The sequence below is a fragment of the Saccopteryx leptura genome, chromosome 6 (assembly GCF_036850995.1).
Source record: "Saccopteryx leptura isolate mSacLep1 chromosome 6, mSacLep1_pri_phased_curated, whole genome shotgun sequence".
NCBI lineage: Eukaryota > Metazoa > Chordata > Mammalia > Chiroptera > Emballonuridae > Saccopteryx > Saccopteryx leptura.
In genome coordinates this window covers 20,481,789-20,501,724 of record NC_089508.1, presented here as the reverse complement: position 1 = coordinate 20,501,724, position 19,936 = coordinate 20,481,789, and the positions used below count along the sequence as shown (strand labels likewise).

The 19,936-nt window shown below is 44.1% G+C and overlaps 1 pseudogene; it reads right to left on the bottom strand.

Moving 5' to 3' along the window:
- Positions 1-16,959: 16,959 nt before the first annotated feature.
- Positions 16,960-17,939, bottom strand: LOC136377014 (Y-box-binding protein 1 pseudogene; annotated as a pseudogene).
- Between the last annotated feature and the right edge of the window lie 1,997 nt (positions 17,940-19,936).

Here is a 19,936-nt window from a genome sequence, read left to right as displayed (position 1 = left end):
AATTACTATTTACTAATAAAATATTATTTACCACTGTCTGACAAGAATCTGTTTTAGATGAAAGTAGGTGGCACTGTCTTGTTGTCAGGAGGACATGGCCTCCATGTTCTTTTCTTAAACAAATAATGGTAATGACTTAGAGAGTCTCTTTGATTCTCTTGTTGGATCTACTGGACAGCCTGTTTGGAAAGCATGCCCAAGAACTAAAGCATTAACTTGAAGAAAGAGATTAAGCGCATTCTGTCCAAGTTATCTTAGAAAGGAATGAAAAATGAATCAGTCAAATTCAACTCTCCTTCTCCTAACCCATTCACCTGAATCAGAACAATGTCTAACATCAGTGTTAGTATGTCTTTCTTTTCAAGAATTCTTTGAGTGTGTCTTTACAGCTACGGTGATATAGAATCGGGGTTCCTAATGTCTAAACCAGGGGTCCCCAAACTTTTTACACAGGGGGCCAGTTCACTGTCCCTCAGACCATTGGAGGGCCGGACTATAAAAAAAACTATGAACAAATTCCTATGCACACTGCACATATCTTATTTTAAAGTAAAAAAACAAAATGGGAACAAATACAATATTTAAAATAAAGAACAAGTAAATTTAAATCAACAAACTGACCAATATTTCAATGGGAACTATGCTCCTCTCACTGACCACCAATGAAAGAGGTGCCCTTCCAGAAGTGCAGCGGGGCCAGATAAATGGCCTCAGGGGGCCGCATGTGGCCCGTGGGCCATAGTTTGGGGACCCCTGGTCTAAACAAACCTCGTTTGTATATAGCTTTGACCTTGCTTGGGCCTGAACAGCAGATGGGCTTGGCAGTCATGGGAGAACAAAGTTGTTGAACATTTTTAGAGTTGAGAAGATGCAGCCTTAATTCAATCAGGGCCCTGGAGAAGGAGGAGGAGAAAGCGTTCTTTATTTTGTTCCAACTAGTTTACCCTGAGTCTGCAGCTGGTTAGAATTTCTAAGAGGCTTTTAGATCCAATTAATTTAGTATACACTCTTGTAAGTGTGCTTGATGAATTAAGAGGCAGCAATGAATTTATCTGTGCACCAGCCATAAAATTTCCATTACTTTTCTTAATGAATTTTACATTTGATTCTGAAAGCTTTTTAAAAAGTTGCTCATTTGTTTTTCAGGGCTTTCTCCTCCTCCTCCTATATAATTTGTGTCGAAATAAGAACTTCTCTTAGAGAAAGATTGGACATTTCTATAAGGCATTTGCTCTCAGGGCCAGAAAGCTTGCCCTTTCCCATGTCTTCAGACTTCAAGGGCCATGTATCATCACGTACATCTTGGGCTCCAAAGTAGGGTGAAACGGGAAGTCCACGCCGAAGAGGATAGATACGGACGTTTGAGCAAATTTGGTTGTCAGCTGCAGAGGAAAAGGCAGTGCTCTATGGAACAAGGTGTAGGGGATGCTGTGATAATATCAAGTTTGAGTGGCTTGTGCCTGAGCTCTGTGCTTCCTTTCAACAGAGGAGGCTGGCAGGGTGAGAAGCACCAAGTGCTGGGAGTCTGATTCATGTATCAAAAACATGGAGGGGACTGGCAAACGCTGGATCAACCTTCCATTTCAAAGCTGTAAGCCATTTTCTCTCTTGCGTGAAAGAAGCTGGAGTGTATTTTTGAAAGAGCCTGTTTCTTTGTTCTGGAAAGAACCCAAACACACACTTTTATTAGGTAAATGTAATGCACTTCATAATGAGAAAATGTGTTTGAAAGACTGTGGCTCTGAGGAACTAGACTGTGAATGTTGATGTTGTCAGCTTCTTGCATCTCTGAAGACGTCCGTCTCTTGCAGAGAAATGCTTCCTTTCTGTGTGGTAGTTTAGAATGGTCTATGGCTAAAGAGTGTTACTTGTTCTTGTGGAGGTGTGAAAACTGGAGGAGGGCAGAGAGGACAGCAAGACTCATCTTTGTCTTGCGCCGGAGCAAGGGAATGAGATGGAGCAGCACTGAGATAAGAGGAGTTACTCTGGACGGTATCTCTAACACAGCTCAGACTTAGAGATGAAGCAGTCTTCCTGTTTGTGACTGCGGGTCACGTCCCATCATAGTGAGTAGCAATGGGTTTCTTTGGGAGGGAGGAAACATTCTCAACATTCCTCTCAATTTTCATGGGAAGCAGCAGAAACTTAAATGGTAGGACTTAGACTTGGGCCCTTTGGGATTTGTTCTTCAGGCCTGGTCATCAACTGGCTTAGGATGTGCTGAACACACGCTAGAGAGAAGGCGGCCTGCCTGGGGAGGGAGCAGCCCCCTGTATGGGGTTTCTGGGAACGGGCCAGGCTTAGAGTCCTGAAAGCCCAATCTAGGAGTTATAAATCATTTCCTGCATCTAATTTTTCTATTATCTCTGAACCTAAAATAGAATTATACAAAATGTGGCAGCTTATTCTCCAACATGTTGTGGAAGATTCATAGTCATTTTGGTTTAGAAAAGTAAAAGAAAAGAGTAGCCACTCCTACAAATAAGAGGAACCCAATAGTGGGAGGGGCCTGCGAGTGGGTGGGGCACATGAGTAGGAGGGGCCTAAGAATAGGTGGGACTTGGGAGTAGAAGAGGCCCCAGGGAGGGCTCCCAAACTGAGTTAATAGTTCCAAGTGGAAGTAAAGTACATTTTGAACAATGTAAGTTTTAACCTGATTCTTGGGAAGTAGAGAGACTTGATAAAAACAAACAAACAAACAAACAAAAAAACAGTAATGAAGCCTTGGAGCAGGACAAAAAGTCAGGGAAAGCAATAAGGAGGTTTTGTCCCTGTGTTGTAGAAATGAAAACAAAGGGAATGATTTGAGAGAGAGCCACAGACTGGGGGTCAGCCTTTCTCTGGAAACTGCTCCACTCCCTGTGCTTGAGAAAGGAAGTTCTTATCTCTGCCCCATTTCCTCCCGCACAAAACGGGGCCATTGACAACAGGGCACTATTCAGTGCTTGGTGAGTTCTAAGTGTTTCCAACGACCTACGAAGCAGGAACTGTTACAATTTAAGAAACCGAGGCAGCGAGCACCAGAAGAGCTTCCTGAGATTCTTACCCTCACACTGTCACAGACACCTGTTACACTAACACTGCTCTTTTCCCTTGCCTTGGTATTCTCTGTAAAAACAAGATAATAATTGTGAAATCTATTCATTTAATCTCTTTGGAGGACAAATGTGAAATAAGCTTCTTTTCCCTTTTATTGTCTGCTGAGCCTTCCCCAAAGTGAAAACCACATTTGAGCTCCATTACACAGAAATTCGGCAGTGCGACATTATCCTGCATTTCCCTACTTCTGGACTCGAGTGACAATCTCCCAGAGAGCTTTGCTTCCCTTCCCCAGAGTAGAGCAGATATGAATCAGTTACCTGGGACCCAGGGGAACATGCTGATTTGACATTCCATTAATGAAGCCCATTATATCAAGTCTCCATTCACCCAATGGCTTGTGAAGCAGGTGGTATTTTCCAGATAAGGTGACTGTCCTAGAGACACTGATTTTTCTAAGGTCTGGCCACACTGGGACAGAAGACCAGGCCTCTGACTCCCTCTTTCCACTCCTCTACTCTGACCTGTTAAGGGGCTGTCACTGCCAGTGGAAAATGATGAGGACGTCTCTGTCATCCCTTCCGACTTGGTTTGTGGCACTCACCACATTTCTGTGTGGCTCTCTGGGTAGAGCTTGTGAAGATGGAGGGGCTACTTCCTGCTGTTCAGGTACAAAGGGCCCCTCTGGAGGTCTGTTGAGATAACACATAGTACAGAGGGAAAGAGTCCGAAGTTGTTCATGAAACCTGTGCTCACCTGGGGCTGCTGGAGGTGGGGGGGTGCTGACATTCTCTCCTGCCCAACCTAGCGGAACTTTCCTCATCTTTAATTTCTGCCCCATTTGCAAAATCTTTTGATTTGGATCTCTGCACAGGGCCATATTCCCAGCAGGATCGGACTACACCACCTCATTAGTCCCATCTGTGGAACTTCACTGGGGGCTGTAGGTAGAAGGGCCACGTGGGGCCCAGGGCTCTGAACGGCCCTGTTAGCCTTCAGATGCTGGATTGCTCCTTGACCCCAGTCTTTCCTCCTGGTGGCAGGGCTGTGTGGGGGAACAATGCAGACTTTGGCATCCTGCCATCCAGAAGTGGGGGGAGCTGGGAAATTACTCCACCTCTGAGCTATCAAACAAGCTCTTCGGACAAGCGGGGAGCTAGCATTAAAGCAGGGGTTGGAGGCAGGGGCAGTGATGCTTAGCAAATGATACTTATTACACAACCGTAGCTGACACCCCTCTGCCCGGCATGAAAGCCTCAGGCACTCTCTCTCCCTCTTCCTCATAATTGCTCCATCTCTAAAGCTTAATAAGACCTGTAGTTCCTGTGGAGAGTGGGCTCATATTTGCACACTGGATCCCTTGACTCAGGCCGTCTTTGTAAGATGAGTTCCAAAGGTTAATGTTTCATCAAGTGACTGCCAAAGGCCTTTCAAAGGATGGCTATATTCCAGTTCCCGGGGGAGCTGGGAAGACCCTGTCTCCCGGTGGGGTTTTCATTCTGGTGTCTGAGATCACAAGAGAAGTCACGGCTTGGGCAGGTGAGTCCGGGGTGGGCTTCTTTGGAGACCTGCTTGGGAAAACACTGGCACCTCCAAGGATGGGGTGTTTGCTGACCCGCTCATCTAGGCGGGCAATTCCTTATTTTGGTGCCTGGCTCTCTCTCTCAACCTCCCTAGGTGTAAGATAAGCTCCTGGAGGGTGGGGCCTGTGTCGAACATCTTTATATCTTCAGAGTCTGGTGAACAGTCACTCTCAGTATATATTTATTGAGTAAAACTTTCGATTTAATTAGTTTTAAGTGGTAGATGAGCGTCTATTTTCTACTGCTTGCGCAGGCTTTTTACTGATTTTCTTATTGGATTGCTTTTTTCCCTCTCTTCTGTATAGTTTTGTGAGGAATCTCAATTTATTCATGACATTGCCTCTTTGTCGCATTTGTTAAAAGATTGTCAAAGTTTGTCACTTTTCTTTTGAGTTAGATTATGATATTTCTGTCATAAAGACAAAACATCTTATGTAGTTAAATTTACCAATATTTTCCATTATACTTCTGAATTTTATTTCACGTTTAGAAAGGATTTTGCCAGTCAAGATTATAACAAAATTCACTTATTTTTTCCAATCTTTATTTTATTTTATTTTTTTAAAAAAACATGTTTAACTATATTTAAATGCTTGCTCCATCTGGAATGTATTTTGGTAGAAAGAGTCCTATAGGGATTCAGATGTATTTTATCTAAAAAAAAAATTAGCTAGTTGTCTCAAGTCTGTTCTTTCCTCATTGATTTGAGCTGACACTTTGTTCTATATTAAGGAATAAATATTTGTTTTTCTTATGAACATACATGACAGTTTTTAAAGGAGATTAACATGTTTATTTCCAAATATAGATGGCACATATATTTTCCCCATTTTCCTAGGTGAGTTCTTGAAACTATTCACAAATATGAAATCAAAGTTTCTTTATTGTTTATTTTTTACAGCTGACCTTTTCTACAAGGTAAGAAATGGGGAGAGGGCACATTGTCAACAATCTGGGTGGCAGTGACTTCTGTACTTTAAACAGCCCCCCCCCCCATAGGTGGCTTTTGTGGAGGTTCGGATTGTGGGGCAGAGAGCTGCAGGTTTACTGGGTTTCGCTTCTTTCTGGTCCGGTCTCATCCCTGGTCCGTCACACCCACTGATCTGATACTTGCACGGAACTCCCGGGTTCCCGTCTGCCCCTCCCTGGGGTGGTGCGTGCGTCACTGTTTGTGGAGTTGGGCTCAGGGAGGAGGCTGCTTCTACCCACATCCTTTCATCCTAAAGCATCCTAAATCAAAAGGCTTTTGATCCATGCATTGCTGCTGTTTACCATCACTGGTCTGCCTCAGTAGGGGGGTTGGCTTCCTGAGAAGTAATTACATTATCTCCGAATCCAAACCCTAAAAAATTAAGAGGATATTATGTGTCAGTCTCTGGGAAGGGCCCCTCTACTCAGGAGATGTGTATTTTAGGGGATGTTACCTTTCAGAACTCGGCTGAAATTTAAATCCCGGATTTCTCCGTGGAAGCGGTAACTAAACACACGTTCAGGCAGGTTTCCCCTTTGCTCAAAACGACCCTAGGTCCACAGACCACCATTTGATTACTTCCGTCTCACAGACCCATCATGGAGAACTTGAATTTGTCTTGCAGGGGTTTTCAACATGGCTCCTTCGTTTACAGTTAGTAGAACTTAAAAAAAGAAAAAAAAAAATCAACCTTTGTGCCACACCCGGGCGCATAGGGAAAACCAAAAAGTTTACTTGTAAACCTCGGCCCTTTGTTAAAGCTTCCTCATTTCCCCGTGTCTTTCGAGCCCAAAGTGAAGAAGTTCGCTTGGGATTTCTCCAGCACGTGCACCGGATGCTCTCCAAGCACTTTACCCTCACCATCTAATGAAGACTCTGAACTCCTCAGTGAGAGAGAGCGTCAACACCACAAACCTGGCAAATGGCAGCTGGGTTCTCTGAAAACCTAACTGAAAACAAAAATAGCTTTGGGTACACAACGAGAATGCACTGAATTTAAAGCACGGGCACCTTTGCATTCTGTCCAGTTGTAGACTCCCGAGTGCCTCCTAGAGCAGTGGTCCCCAACCCCCGGTGCCGCAGACCGGTACCAGTACGTAGGCCACTTGGTACGGGTCTGCAGAGGAAGAATAAATAACTTACATTATTTCCATTTTATTTATATTTAAGTCTGATGTTTTATTTTTTAAAAATGACCAGATTCCCTCTGTTACATCCATCTAAGACTCGCTCTTGACGCTTGTCTGGGTCACGTGATACATTTATCCATCCCACCCTAAAGGCCGGTCCGTGAAAATGTTTTCTGACATTAAACCGGTCTGTGGCCCAAAAAAGGTTGGGGACCACTGTCCTAGAGCATCCATGCGGTCCACTAAGAAGTCTACGTTGCTGGAATATTTGATAGGAGTTCAGAGAACTCTCTTAGGCATTATGTATATGGAAAAAGGAACTGGAAGGCCAAGACACACAAAGGGAGAACTTAGGGAGCATGCTGTGAGCACGATGTAGCTCCTGTACCTTGGTGGGAGCTGCCGTGTGGAGAGCTGCTATTAGACACGGCTCGGGACGGTCTGGGCAAGGTTGAGCGGGGCGTCTGTGTGGGAGACTCCTGAATCTGTACCGGGGCAGGGATTCTTAGTTGCCAGTAGCACAGACCAGCTCTGGCTCAGGAATGCAAAAGGAACATTCATGGGAGGGCTATCAGCCTCTCTCAGATTCAAGAGGAGGCTCAAGGAGTGAGCTTGGAAAATAGAGAGGATCCTAGTGAGCTCCCGAGAGCAGGAACTGGCCTAAGGGTCCTGCAGGAAGAACAGTCTGGTCAGCCTCCTGCTGCTGTTTTTGCTACAAAGAATGGATTCAACTGTCCTGATGTCTTTGTGACATTCAAGAATCTACATTTTGGGAGACAGCACCCAATCGGCCTAGCCTAAGTCATTTGTCTACCTTGGTCAGTAGGAGCTGGACGGAGGAAGGATCTGGCTTTTGCAGCTTCCATACTGGGCAGTAGTAGCTATGATACACTGAGGGTCTGGCATATGCTTCCTTCAAGTATACTAGGAAGTGAAGGGCTGGAGTATGGACAGCCAGACAGATTAACGGTGTCTACAAGCGTCACCCCTCTCTGCTCGGCTCTTGCTTGGGACTGAAACCCACGTATGGGAAGGGTACCATGTGTAAGTTGTGTATATGTGTGGGGGTATGCATGCAGTCTGCTTTGGCAGCAGGTGACTGGCTTACTTCTGTCCTAGTAATAGCAGGGGATGCATGGTGGACCAGGTCTGTGCTGTGTCACGCTCCTTCTCCCACCCCTCCCCATGCCTCCCACCCTCACGGCTCTCCACCCCTCCCACGCCTCCCAATCTTCCCCACCCCACCCCACCCTGCCTCCCCACGCCTCCTACGCCTCCCACGCCTCCCCGCCCGCCCCCCCCCCCCCCCCCGCGCCTCCCCGCGCCTCCCCGCTCCTCCCACCGCCTCCCCTCCCCACGCCTCCCCGTCTATTGCTAAATGCCCACCTGGCAGTGCACTCTAATCGGGCAAGGTGCATGCAGGTGCCACCTCTGGACCTTCTGTTTTCCTTGGATCAGTAAAGACAATTGTGCCTTTGGGCAGGGAACAGAACTGGGCAAAGATGGCTTTATTATTTGCACTGATATAAACATGGACTAATCTGAAAATTTGACTCTAATTTGTAACCTCCTACTGTCGTTTTGTTGCTGAGCCTAGAACGCCTATCTGTCGCCTCTGCCTCTGAATTCCTATGGCCCATGGATTCCCTATGGGACAGCTGAGGAGGCTACTTCACGTGGGTGCTTTGTGGATGTTAGTCTTATTTGTTTCTTCTTTCCAGCATTTGAAGATCTCCTGAAATACCATTTTCTTTTAAAACCTAATTTTCAAAGTGACATGTTTAGATGAAATCCAGGACAGTCAGTCAGTCACCCAGATACTTGGATGCCTCTCTCCTGAAAACACGGCAACGCTGGATAATCAGCCGTGGGCTTCAGTGTTCATTCATTCTGTACATTTGGTGCAGCATACTATTTGAGTATGAAAATGGAATGTCTTCATTCTGTCTTCAACCTTCACTGCTCAGTTCTCTCGATGCTAAATTGGTATTCCCGGAAATTGCTTGTGCCAGTCCTGGTTTTCCTGTTTCATGGATTTTTAAGTCTCTTGGTGTCAGTGTAGTGAAACTAAGATGGTAAGATCCCACAAAAACTGAGACCCGGGTCCTTTGTTCAGTGACTAACAGAGAGTGCAGGTGACTTCTGGTGAGGGTGGTGTTAGAGATGATGAAGGCAGCTTGCTAATGGGCAGAGAGAGTCTGTGGCTCCAATCAGATCAGAATTGAACAGCTTTTACTACCTCCCAGAGAATGTAACCATTTATGTCTCTTATCAAAAACCTGTCTTTCAATATCTGTCCCCTGTTTCTGCACACTGTGTTTCATACTAGCTAATCTCTAAGATGTATCGGGAATACAATTTCCTGCTTCATGCTGGGCTCTGTCTAAAGGCTACCGTTTGCTTCTGTTTATTATTATCATTATTTGTTATTATTATTATTATTAAGTGAGAGGTTGGGAGGCAGAAAGACAGACTCCTGCATGCACCCCGACCGAGATCTACTCAGCAAGTCCCCTAGGGAGTGATGCTCTGTTGCTTGGTAACTGAGTTATTTTAGTGCCTGAGGTAAGGTCATGGAGCCATCCTTAGTGCCCTGGGCCAACTTTGCTTGAACCAATTGATCCATGAGCCATGACTGTGGGAGGTGAAGAGAGAGAGAGAGAGAGAAAGAAAGAGAGAAAGAGAAGGGGAGGATAAGGGATAGAGGAGCAGATGGTTGCTTCTCCTGTGTGCCCTGACCGGGAATCGAACCTGGGACTTTCACATGCTGGGTTAACACTCTACCACTTAGCCAACCAGACAAGGCCCCGTTTGCTTCTATTGACTGAGTTTTTGTAACAGGTGAGAGGATTTCTGTATGTGAGGCTTACTGAGCACTTCGGTTGTGTGGGGGGAAACAACTGAAAATTTTCAGCTATTAACCTGGATTCTTCTTGTGACACTGAATAGTTTGTTTCATTGAGGGTGCCGGCTGGGGTTAGCCACGGCACGGGAGAGGCATCCCAGACATCCAGAAACATGAGAAACACCTGTCACATTAAATACTCCCCACCATGGCCGTCTTTGTATCTGTAAAACTCCTAATACAGCTGGACTGTATGGGATAAAATGTGTGGAGAAGGTGCTGAATGTTGAAGGAATGTCATACCATGCCCCTGAACTAGAGTTCTCATGTTTAGAAGATACGGATGTGATATAAAGCTCCTCAAGCCCCGTTTCCGCCTCAGGCACCTAGCCTGTGACCTCAGCAGAATCACTCAGACTGCTGTGAGCTCCGAGGTGGGGAGCCAATGTGGAACAGATTCGTCTCTGCCTGCCTTGACTCTCACGCCAATCTGGACCGCTCTTCTTTTTCATCCTCATTAAACCACGTCCTGCAATTTCTGTTAACATCATCTCAAGGTCATGACATTCTTCTCCGAGATGCCTTCCTTCCTTAACTCAGTTTATAATAATCTTCCCCTCGCTTTGATTTATTTTAGCACAAGTGTGTACGGTTTACACTACATTATCACCCGATTACTTATAGAGGCAGGCCTTGGAGACACTGTGGTTTTGGTTCCAGACCACTGTAGTAAAGAGAGTATTGCAGTAAAACAAGTTGTAATCTTTCTGTTGGTGGAGGGTCTTCTTACCTTCTGTTTGAGAAACATGCAACACCTGTGAAGTGTGATAAAATGTTGCCTCGATAAAACAAGGTATGCCAGTAGGTAATGTGTCCAAGGTTGTACCGAAACTCTACTGTAGGGCTTTGCAGGCAGTGATGAGATCTTCTTAGTCACTGTCGATTGAGATCTCTTCTATTTTGGTGTCTGACATTTTACCCTGAAACTCAGAATAAGCAAAAGATATCACTGCATGTTTAAACCTAGGTCTGGGCTTGTGTCTGTTACTGACTGTCCTATTTTACAACTCTGTATGGGCACAGATTAACCTGTTAATTTTTTGTCCAATAGGGATGCAAATAATACCTTTCTGCTGGGAGCTACAACCCAAGAGGTTATGGGTTATTGCTCTGTAAGACAATACTCAATTTTGTATGTAATTCAGAAATCTTAACATTCACTTATTAAGTTCTTTATGCATCTCTTACATGTTCCCTCATTATTGAGTTGAATAAAATCTTTGTCACATGTGATTTTGAATGAGTCATGATTTTACTTCTCTGAGCACTGTGTTTTAAAATGCCAAAATGCTTAAATAGGAGTTTAATCAATGCATGGTAAAATTAAATCGATTGAAGAAGCAAGTGATAAAGTTTCATATCTGAAAAGACAATACATCCTGCAAGAATAATCAATAACACATGAGAAACCCTGTGTGGTAACGATTTCACATAGAAACAAGCCATACTTAGTTAGATGCTCTTGGTCATGGATTACGAGGACAAGCATTTAGCAAACCATTTTCAGGGGTTTTCCCTGCCTTTAATCAGTGAAAACAGGTTCAGAATGAAAGGACAGTAGTGGGAGGAGCCATCACCATGAAATCAATCGGTTCAAACCTTGTTCTCTGTGAATTAGGGTTAATTAATGCCTATGAGAAATGTCTAGCGCATATGAGTGCTTAATAAATGTCAGTATTCTTCCCTGTGAGAATCTCGGAAGATGAGAGAGGTGGACCACTGCAGTCCAGATTGGAAACCTGAGTTATGGGGAAAGAGTTAAAATGACTTCATACTGTTTATATAGGGCCATAAAAACACCATCCGCTGGCTTTAGCAAGTTATTATGAAGCTGACACACACTAACGCTGTGCCGAGGGGAGAGGAACGGCCACGGGTTTGCTGTTTCTATCATCATTCGACACGCTGCCATCTTGGGACCGGTCTCTAGTTTACCCATCCCATAACCCGGTTGTTCAACATTTAAAGATTTATTTTGGCCCTTAAATATTTATACTCTCCTTCAACCTTTTATGGCTATAGTTACTGCTGAAGAGAAAACAAGACTTCGGAGTTTACTGTGCGGGATACCAGCAGTTTGAGACTTTGCCATGAGGTTGGGGGTGTGCTTTAGGTTGAATGAGACTCAGATGAGTGGATTAAACTCTCATTTCACATGATGAGGCTCGATGTGCCCAGGAGAAAAGGGCAACGTCTATTCCTTGTTGTACCCCAAAGTCTGAGAAGAAAAGACCACTTGCTCTGCAGTACACACTGCTGAGCTAGAAGCCAACGGCAGCAGATCCTAGACCTTGGGGGAGGTTTTGTCTCCAATAACGTGTGCAGCTGGTGGCCGTCCGCTGGTAGAAAGGAACTTTATGATGGCTCCTGCCACAGCTCACAACACCTGTGTTTGGGACCTCAGTCCCCATTAGACATAATGATGGGCTGACTCCACATCCCTGGGACACTTGGCCTCATTTGGATGATTAAAGAGAATGGAATATATGTCCCAGACACCTGCCAACTTGCAATAATAATAGCCTGGGTTTACATAATGTCTAAGAGTCTCAAAGCTCCTTGTCTTTGAAAGCGTGTTTCTGATGGAGAGGAAGAGATACTCTTATTTCCACTTTGCAGAGTCTTAGAGCCATGGTAGGAGCTAAACATTTGGTCATTTTTTTGTCACCATTCTGTGTTTCAAACTTTGCCGCATATTGAAATAACCTGGAGATCTTTAACAGCTGTAGAAGCCTGACTCCCAGGCCCAGGCATTCCCACTGAATTGTTCTGATGGATGAGCTGGGCATCAGAAGTTTTAAATGCTCCTACAGCGATTGGGGTGTGCAGAAAACGCTGGGGACCACATAGGTGGAGGCATTTGGAATGGTTCTTGTGAAGTATGATCAGGAGGAAGCATGGTGGATGGCAGAGCTGTCAGAATTACTCTTTCTCAGTGGGTTCTCCATTCTTATTGCTGTTTGTTATTCCTAACCAGTGCCACTAATGAGGATGAAAGACTTAAAATTCTTGGGACGACTCCACCCCGTCTCCAACCAATATTAGGTTAGCTCAGATCACTACTACTGTCTTCCTGCAGGAATTACATTTCGGTGGAGTATTCAGGGAAAAGATAATTACATATAACTGTAGTTTTAAAAGGAAACAACAAATTTATCCCTTGATAACTCTCTCTCTCTACATATATAGCTTTGGATTAGTTGAACAGAACATATTTGAGAAATAGTTTCCCAATCTGTGAGCTGGGTTTTGAAGGAAGAAAAATATGGGGAGTCTTAACCACACGGAGGAAAGGATTCTGCAAGTCAAGAATGAGAACAGGCCCTGGCCGGTTGGCTCAGTGGTAGAGCGTCAGCCTGGCGTTCAGGGGTCCCAGGTTCGATTCCCGGCCAGGGCGCACAGGAGAGGCGCCCATCTGCTTCTCCACCCTTCCCCCTCTCCTTCCTCTCTGTCTCTCTCTTCTCCTCCTGCAGCCAGGGCTCCACTGGAGCAAGGATGGCCCGGGCGCTGGGGATGGCTCCTTGGCCTCTGCCCCAGGCGCTAGAGTGGCTCTGGTCGCGGCAGAGCGACGCCCCGGAGGGGCAGAGCATTGCCCCCTGGTGGGCAGAGCTTCGCCTCTGGTGGGCGTGCCGGGTGGATCCCGGTGGGGTGCATGCGGGAGTCTGTCTGACTGTCTCTCCCCGTTTCCAGCTTCAGAAAAATGCAAAAAAAAAAAAAAAAAAGAATGAGAACAGGAGGGGCCTGTGTGGGTGTGGCTTGGAGGTGTTTATTTTTAAACTCACTTGTCTTTCTCTGACTTTCACGAAGATGCTCAGGCAGCAGTGAGGGTTGGAAAAGCCAAGGGGTGGCTGGTGCATCCTGAGTCCCCGCGTCACTGCCAGCGGCTCAGCCATGACTTCTGGTGTGGCACGACGTTTGCATGAAGATGTACGGATCTGACGCTGACATTTACATGGCTGTTTTGTGGAAGCAGCTGCTGCCTGGGGGGGGGGGGGGGGGGGATGACTAACTTCTCAGATGTTGAGCTGCCTCTCCATCTGTCTGGGTGTTTAGAAGAAGAGAGCAGGAGGGAAAGAAAGGCAGAGCAGCAATAAAAAATGGGACCTGCACAGAGAGCATGAGAAAGAGGGGAGACAATTAGAGAATAGGCAATAAGACTTTAATAACTTAATAGTAGGAGTTCATTCTCTTAATGTGTTTGGCACTCAAGAGAAAAGTCAAGTCCTCCACTGCCACTAATGGAAGGGAAACGAGGTGATGAGAAAATGCATTAGGGAGGTCTGGATTCCTTCCCGATAGCTGGTTCCATCGTTCCATAGGCCCCTAGGAGGTCCTAGATTCTCAGGCCTATCTGACTGCATCTCTGGGAAGCAGCTGTTTCCTTTCTGTACTCCTTTTGGTACCTCTAAGTGTTAGCATAGTTTTGGTTTGTTTCTGAAGGCACAAGGATATTTATGGACATTTAAGATACTTGAGCAATTAATGGAGGTGTTAGGTGATTTGTTGGGGGGGGGGTGTATTAGTTTTCTGGGCTGCCACAACAAATTACCACAAATTGGGTGGCTGAAAACACACAAATTTATTCTCTCACAGTTCTGGAAGCTCTAAATCCTAAATCAAGGTGTCAACAGGGCCATGCTTCGTCTGAAGGCTTTAGGCAGGAATCTTTTCTTGCCTTTTCCTAATTAGTGGTGGCTACTGAAAATCCAGGTGTTGCTGACATGTGGAAGCATCACTCAAGTCTTTGTCCCCATCATCAACTCACCTTCTTCCCTATGTGTGTCCTTGTGTCTTCTTTTCTTCTTGCAAGGACACCAGTCATTGGATTTAGAGTCCACTCTAAATTCAGGGTGATTTTATCTTGAGATCCTTGACTAATTCCATCCTTGACTCCATTTCCAAATAAGGTTGCATTTGGAAGTTTCAGGTAAAGATGATTTAGTTTTTATTTGGATCACTGTTCAACCCACTATGAAAGAATAAATAAATGTAAGAGAAACTGAAGGTTGATGGATGGGTTGAGAGAAGGGCCTAGACCAGCGATTCTTAGCACCACTTGTTCATTGGTCCAACTGGGGGAGAAGGGGAACCTCTAAAAAAATTCCTATCTTGGCCCCGCCACAGATATTCTGAGTGAATCAATCTGGAATGGGACCAGATCAATCACCACTGTCACTTATGGAGTGGCACATAAAGTATATGGATAAAGAGCGTTGGTCTTAGGTAATAGGGAGGCATGGGGACTCTGGGGGACAGGGAGCTTGCATGCAGCAATGCAAAGCATTCGGATTCTATTTGGCAATGTCTCACAAACCAAATGGGCTTGCAGGCTTTGAAGGACAGGCTGCCAATTTGAGATGATAGATCTGAACTCGTAGGAAGTCTTCTATAGTGTCTTGGACGTATGGGAAAGGTAAACTAGCCCAAAAGTACATATGGTGATAGTGACACAGATTATTATTATTATTATTTTTAGAGAGAGGGGAGAGAGATAAGGGAGGGGTGAGTAGCAGGAAGCATCAACTTGTAGTAGTTGCTTCTCATGTGTGCCTTGACCGGGTAAGCCTGGGGTTTTGAACCATCAACCTCAGCATTCTAAGTTGACACTTTATCCACTGTACCACCACATGTCAGGCATGACACAGATTATTTGGGATAAATATTGAAGTGGAAAATCCAGAATATAGACTTGCCATACATAAGAGGACCCTACCAATGAATATTCCTACCCAGGAACCAGGTTGTGTTCCAATCATCCTTTGCCCTGTTGTACATGCCTTCTACTCGGGAGTGATTTTGCCATATTATAGGGTTGTATTCTAGGGCCACTTGACAATGATTCAGAACACTATTCAGAAGCTCAAGTGCCTATCTCTAAAAGAACTAACTCCCTGGTATTTCTTTTTAATGGTGAGATCTGGATCTTGTCACTCAGTAGTTGCATGACCTTGATTACTTATCCAAGGTTACTTATCTTTGTTTTACAGATGAATTTACTAACACTGACCTTACTGAGTTATTGTTAGCATCAGATTGTTATGAGGTGAAGTAAATGTTAGTTCTTTTTCTGCCTCTTCTCCAACTCAGATGATTACTGTCCTTTTACAAACTAAACGTTATCAGTTATTGAACAACATCTGCCTCTGTGTGTATTTTTGAATAGCAATTAGAAGATAATAGTACTAATAATAGCTGACATTTTCTGACTGTTTTATATGCTGAAGATGTCAAAGAGTCGGCACAGACAATTCCATTCAACTTTGCAATGCCTTCCTCACTTGAAAATAAGGTTAAGTAATGTTGGTATTACATAGTATTGTTAAAAATGATTAAAGAAGACAATTTAGGTGATACAAACAAACCTTTTTTTTTTTCTAGCAAGAGAGATAGGGACAGAGAGAGACAGAGAGAGGGACAGGTAGAAAGCTAGGGATAGACAGGCAGGAAGTGAGAGAGATGAGAAGCATCAATTCCTCATTGTGGCATCTTAATTGTTTATTGATTGTTTGTTCATTGATTGCTTTCTCATATGTGCCTTGACTGGGCAGCTCCAGCCAAGCCAGTGACCCCTTGCTCAAGCCAGCAACCTTGGGCTCAAGCCAGCGACCTTGGGCTTCAAGCCAGAGACCATGAGGTCACATCTACGACCCCAAGATCAAGCCAGTGACCCCGTGCTCAAGCTAGTGACCCTGTGCGCTCAAGTTGGTGACTTTGGGGATTTGAACCTGGGTCTTCTGTGTCCTAGTCTCACGCTCCATCCACTGTGTTACTGCCTGGTCAGGCCAAACCAATTTTATTTAACACTTTTTGAAGAGGACAGTCTCCTTTTAGAGAACTGAGGGAAGCTTTTATAGCAGGGGTCGGGAACCTATGGCTCGCGAGCCAGATGTAGCTCTTTTGATGGCTGCATCTGGCCCGCAGACAAATCTTTAATAAAAAAATAATAACGTTAAAAATATAAAACATTCTCATGTATTACAATCCATTCATTTCCTACCGCTCATGTTCATGGTTGCGGGTGGCTGGAGCCAATCACAGCTGTCCTCCGGGACAACACCAAATTTTTATTGGATAATGCTTAATGTACACGGGTTCTTGTGAGATCAGGAAGTAAACTTTACAAATGAGGAAATTGCAGCTCAGAGATGGGAGGAAATTTACCTAAGGGTGCACAGCTCTTCTGACTTCAGAACTGCACTATTATCCACTATGCAGTTCTCCCACCTATTTCTGGCCTATTCGTGGGGACCAGGGTTTATGTAAGGTAGGACAATGACCTACCCATAGTCACCGTCAGAAGGTTCTTATAAACGTGAAGGTCAACCCTGTCTTCTAAAGGCCCAAACTAAGATTACTAAGAGTCCTCTGCAATATCAGGATGGTTAACTCTTTTGCAGACTGGCATGAAATTTCTGGTGGGCTGGCGCCATCTGCGAACAGGCAGCTGAGAACCACTGGTTTAGGGTTTTCTGGGAATCTGCGTTGGTAATTGAAGTTGCGGCGGTGCCAACGTCGAGATGGCTGCTGACCTTGGGTCTCATCTCCTTGATTTTCCTTTTCTTCTCTGTAGTCCTTTCTAGACTATCTTTAGAAAATCATGGTCTGTAGCCCCAGTGCAGATTCCGTCTGGCTGGTCTACCTTGTTTTACTGCACCCTGGTTGTCAGCAGCCTCCGTTACCTATCCCTGTACATGGGGGTTGGAATATCGTGATGAAGGCCTGTAGTAAGGTAGAAACTGTCACCTCCGGTAGGGCTGGTGCTGTGCTGTTGGATCCGATCTTCGAGAGCACTCTGATCCCTTATTCTTTTCCTCACTCGCACTGTTCAGGTAATTCTGCCGGTAATTGCGTGGAGGATCCTTGCAACGTGGATAGTGTCTGTAATGAGTCTGGTCTCCCGCCTGTTTCCTGCCTGGCACAGGAACTCCAGCAGCACCTGTAGCATCCTCTGCCTTGCACCCTGTTCTCCTTCAACGACATTGAACTCTACAGTCTCTCCGTCTCCTACACTACCAAGGTGCTGTCTGGGGTTATTCTTCTTTGTGGCGGTCTGGCGTACAAATGCATCTTCCTCTCTGTCATTCCTGTCGATGAAGCCATATCCGTTTTTTACACCAAACCTTTTTACTGTTCCCAAAGCCTTCATTGCCATCACCTTCTTGACCTGACTGGCAGGTGCCGCTGATGTGAGTCCCCTGGGGCTGCTATTCCCTGCGCCACTGCCAGTGGTGCGAGGCTTGGTGTCAGCAGGGCTGAGGGGGGGCAGTGGGCCTCTGCTGGGTCTCGGTCTTGCTGCTCTTGGTGGTGGTCATGGTGGGTGGCTGGCTGCGGCAGCTGCGGCTCCTCCCCGGGAGTGATGGTAACTAGGACCATGGCCGTGGGGCTGCTCAGGGCTCTCTGGGGTCCGCTCTTCATTCCCGCCACCGATGGACCTGGAGGCATCTCTTTTTCACAGAATTCTAATTAATATATATATAGAAGGAACATGGGAAATGCCAAGTCACCACTAGGCAACACCATGGTGATAATTGCTGCTAATGAGATCCTAGGGATGGATGCTAAGTTCAGTAGGGTTGAGAATGAATACCATATTAGCATAGTCTCAAAGTATCTCTTCCAATATATTGATCAATTATCTACAAAAGGAGAAATAGTAACTTTACAGGGGAGAAGCTCAACAGACATTGCCTTAACCAAGTGAAAGTTATCATTGCAGGGTGTAAGATATGTCCCTATTATATTTCTCCTTATATGTTCTCAGAAGGGTGCAGCATGACTTATGTGATATTGTGTAATATGCCTAAAATATGTGACCTCAGACAAATACGAGAGAACACTAGACAAACCCAAATTGAGGACTTTCTACTAAATAACCAGTGTGCATCAAAGTGTCAACATCATGAAAGACAAGGGTGAATGGAGGAAGTGTCTCTGATTGAAAGCTAAAAAGACACAGCAACCAAAAGTGATATAAGGTGTGGAGATAGAAAAAGGAGGTTAGGAGAAAAGCTGGTGAATCCTGAATAAGGTCTGTAGTTCCATGATTATTAACATTGAACCAAAGATAATTTCCTGGATTGATACTTGTCCTACAGTTATCTCAGCTGATAAAATTAGGGGAAGCTGAGTAAAGGAAATACAGGAACGCTGTACTATTTTTGCTATTTTTTTCTAAGTCTAAAATTATTTTAAAATAAAAATTAAAATATTAACAAGGAATATTCAGGCAGTGGAATTATGGACTGTTTTGTTTTTTATTCTTTCCTCTTAAAAACAGTAAAACTAGTTTTAGACTAAATTTAAAAAATCTTGAAAAAGAAAAACCCTTTAAGAGTTGGAGATCTTAAGAATTCAGGATTAACCAGACATTGCTCTTTTCCTTCTTGTCTTTAAGGTAGAGAGCAAATGACATGATGTATTGAAAAATGCCTTGAAAATCATAAAGCATGCTATCAATATTCTTTCTTCCATGGTCTTCATTTTATTCTTGTTCATACTATTATTAATTAGTCCTAATTTTATTCATGTTAATAATTTTTAGGATGTTATAGAGAAAAATTATAGGAACTTTGGTAAGACATCTGCTTGTCACATAATAGCTGCTCAATAAATATGCATTTGTTGAATAAATTGACTGAATGCATATGAATGAATCTTGGCTCTTCCACAATCTTTGAAAACTTTTCAACCTCTTGAAGAATTATTTTTTTATATTTAAAACAGAGATAATAGTACCTGATTTGAGGGGTCACTCTAAGAAATATAGGGAGGACCGAGTACAGTGTCTGGCACTTAGTTCTAATTGTGTTATGGCAAATCATTTTCATTGTCATGACACTCTCATTGTTTAAATTCTTCATTCTTTTTAACTGTTTTCTTATGACAAAAAAAATGCTCTATTTCTTTATCTTCTTTAATCAATAGTCTTTCTTCATATTTAGTCCTCTAACATTTTATTCCTACCTTTCTTGTTTATTATAAGTTTAAATGTCTCTGTGTGTGTGTTTGTCTGTCTGTGTTTATTTAATCTTCTTTACACTGTAAATTAGTAGAGGTGCCATTTTGGTTTCTTATCTGCTAGTCTAGTCCTGACACATTGTAAATGCTAAACTGTAAACCCTATAATAAAAGGGAGTCCATGTTTGTATTGCTTAACATTATTTCTCCTGAGCCTACTCTTGTGCTAGGTATATACATGTAGGCATCCATAGAAATGGGATTAAATAAATATGAAATAGGCAGCTGGTAAAAGTTTATTGAATTGTTGAAAAATTTTGGTCACCCTTCCAATTCTTTACATTCTTCTATA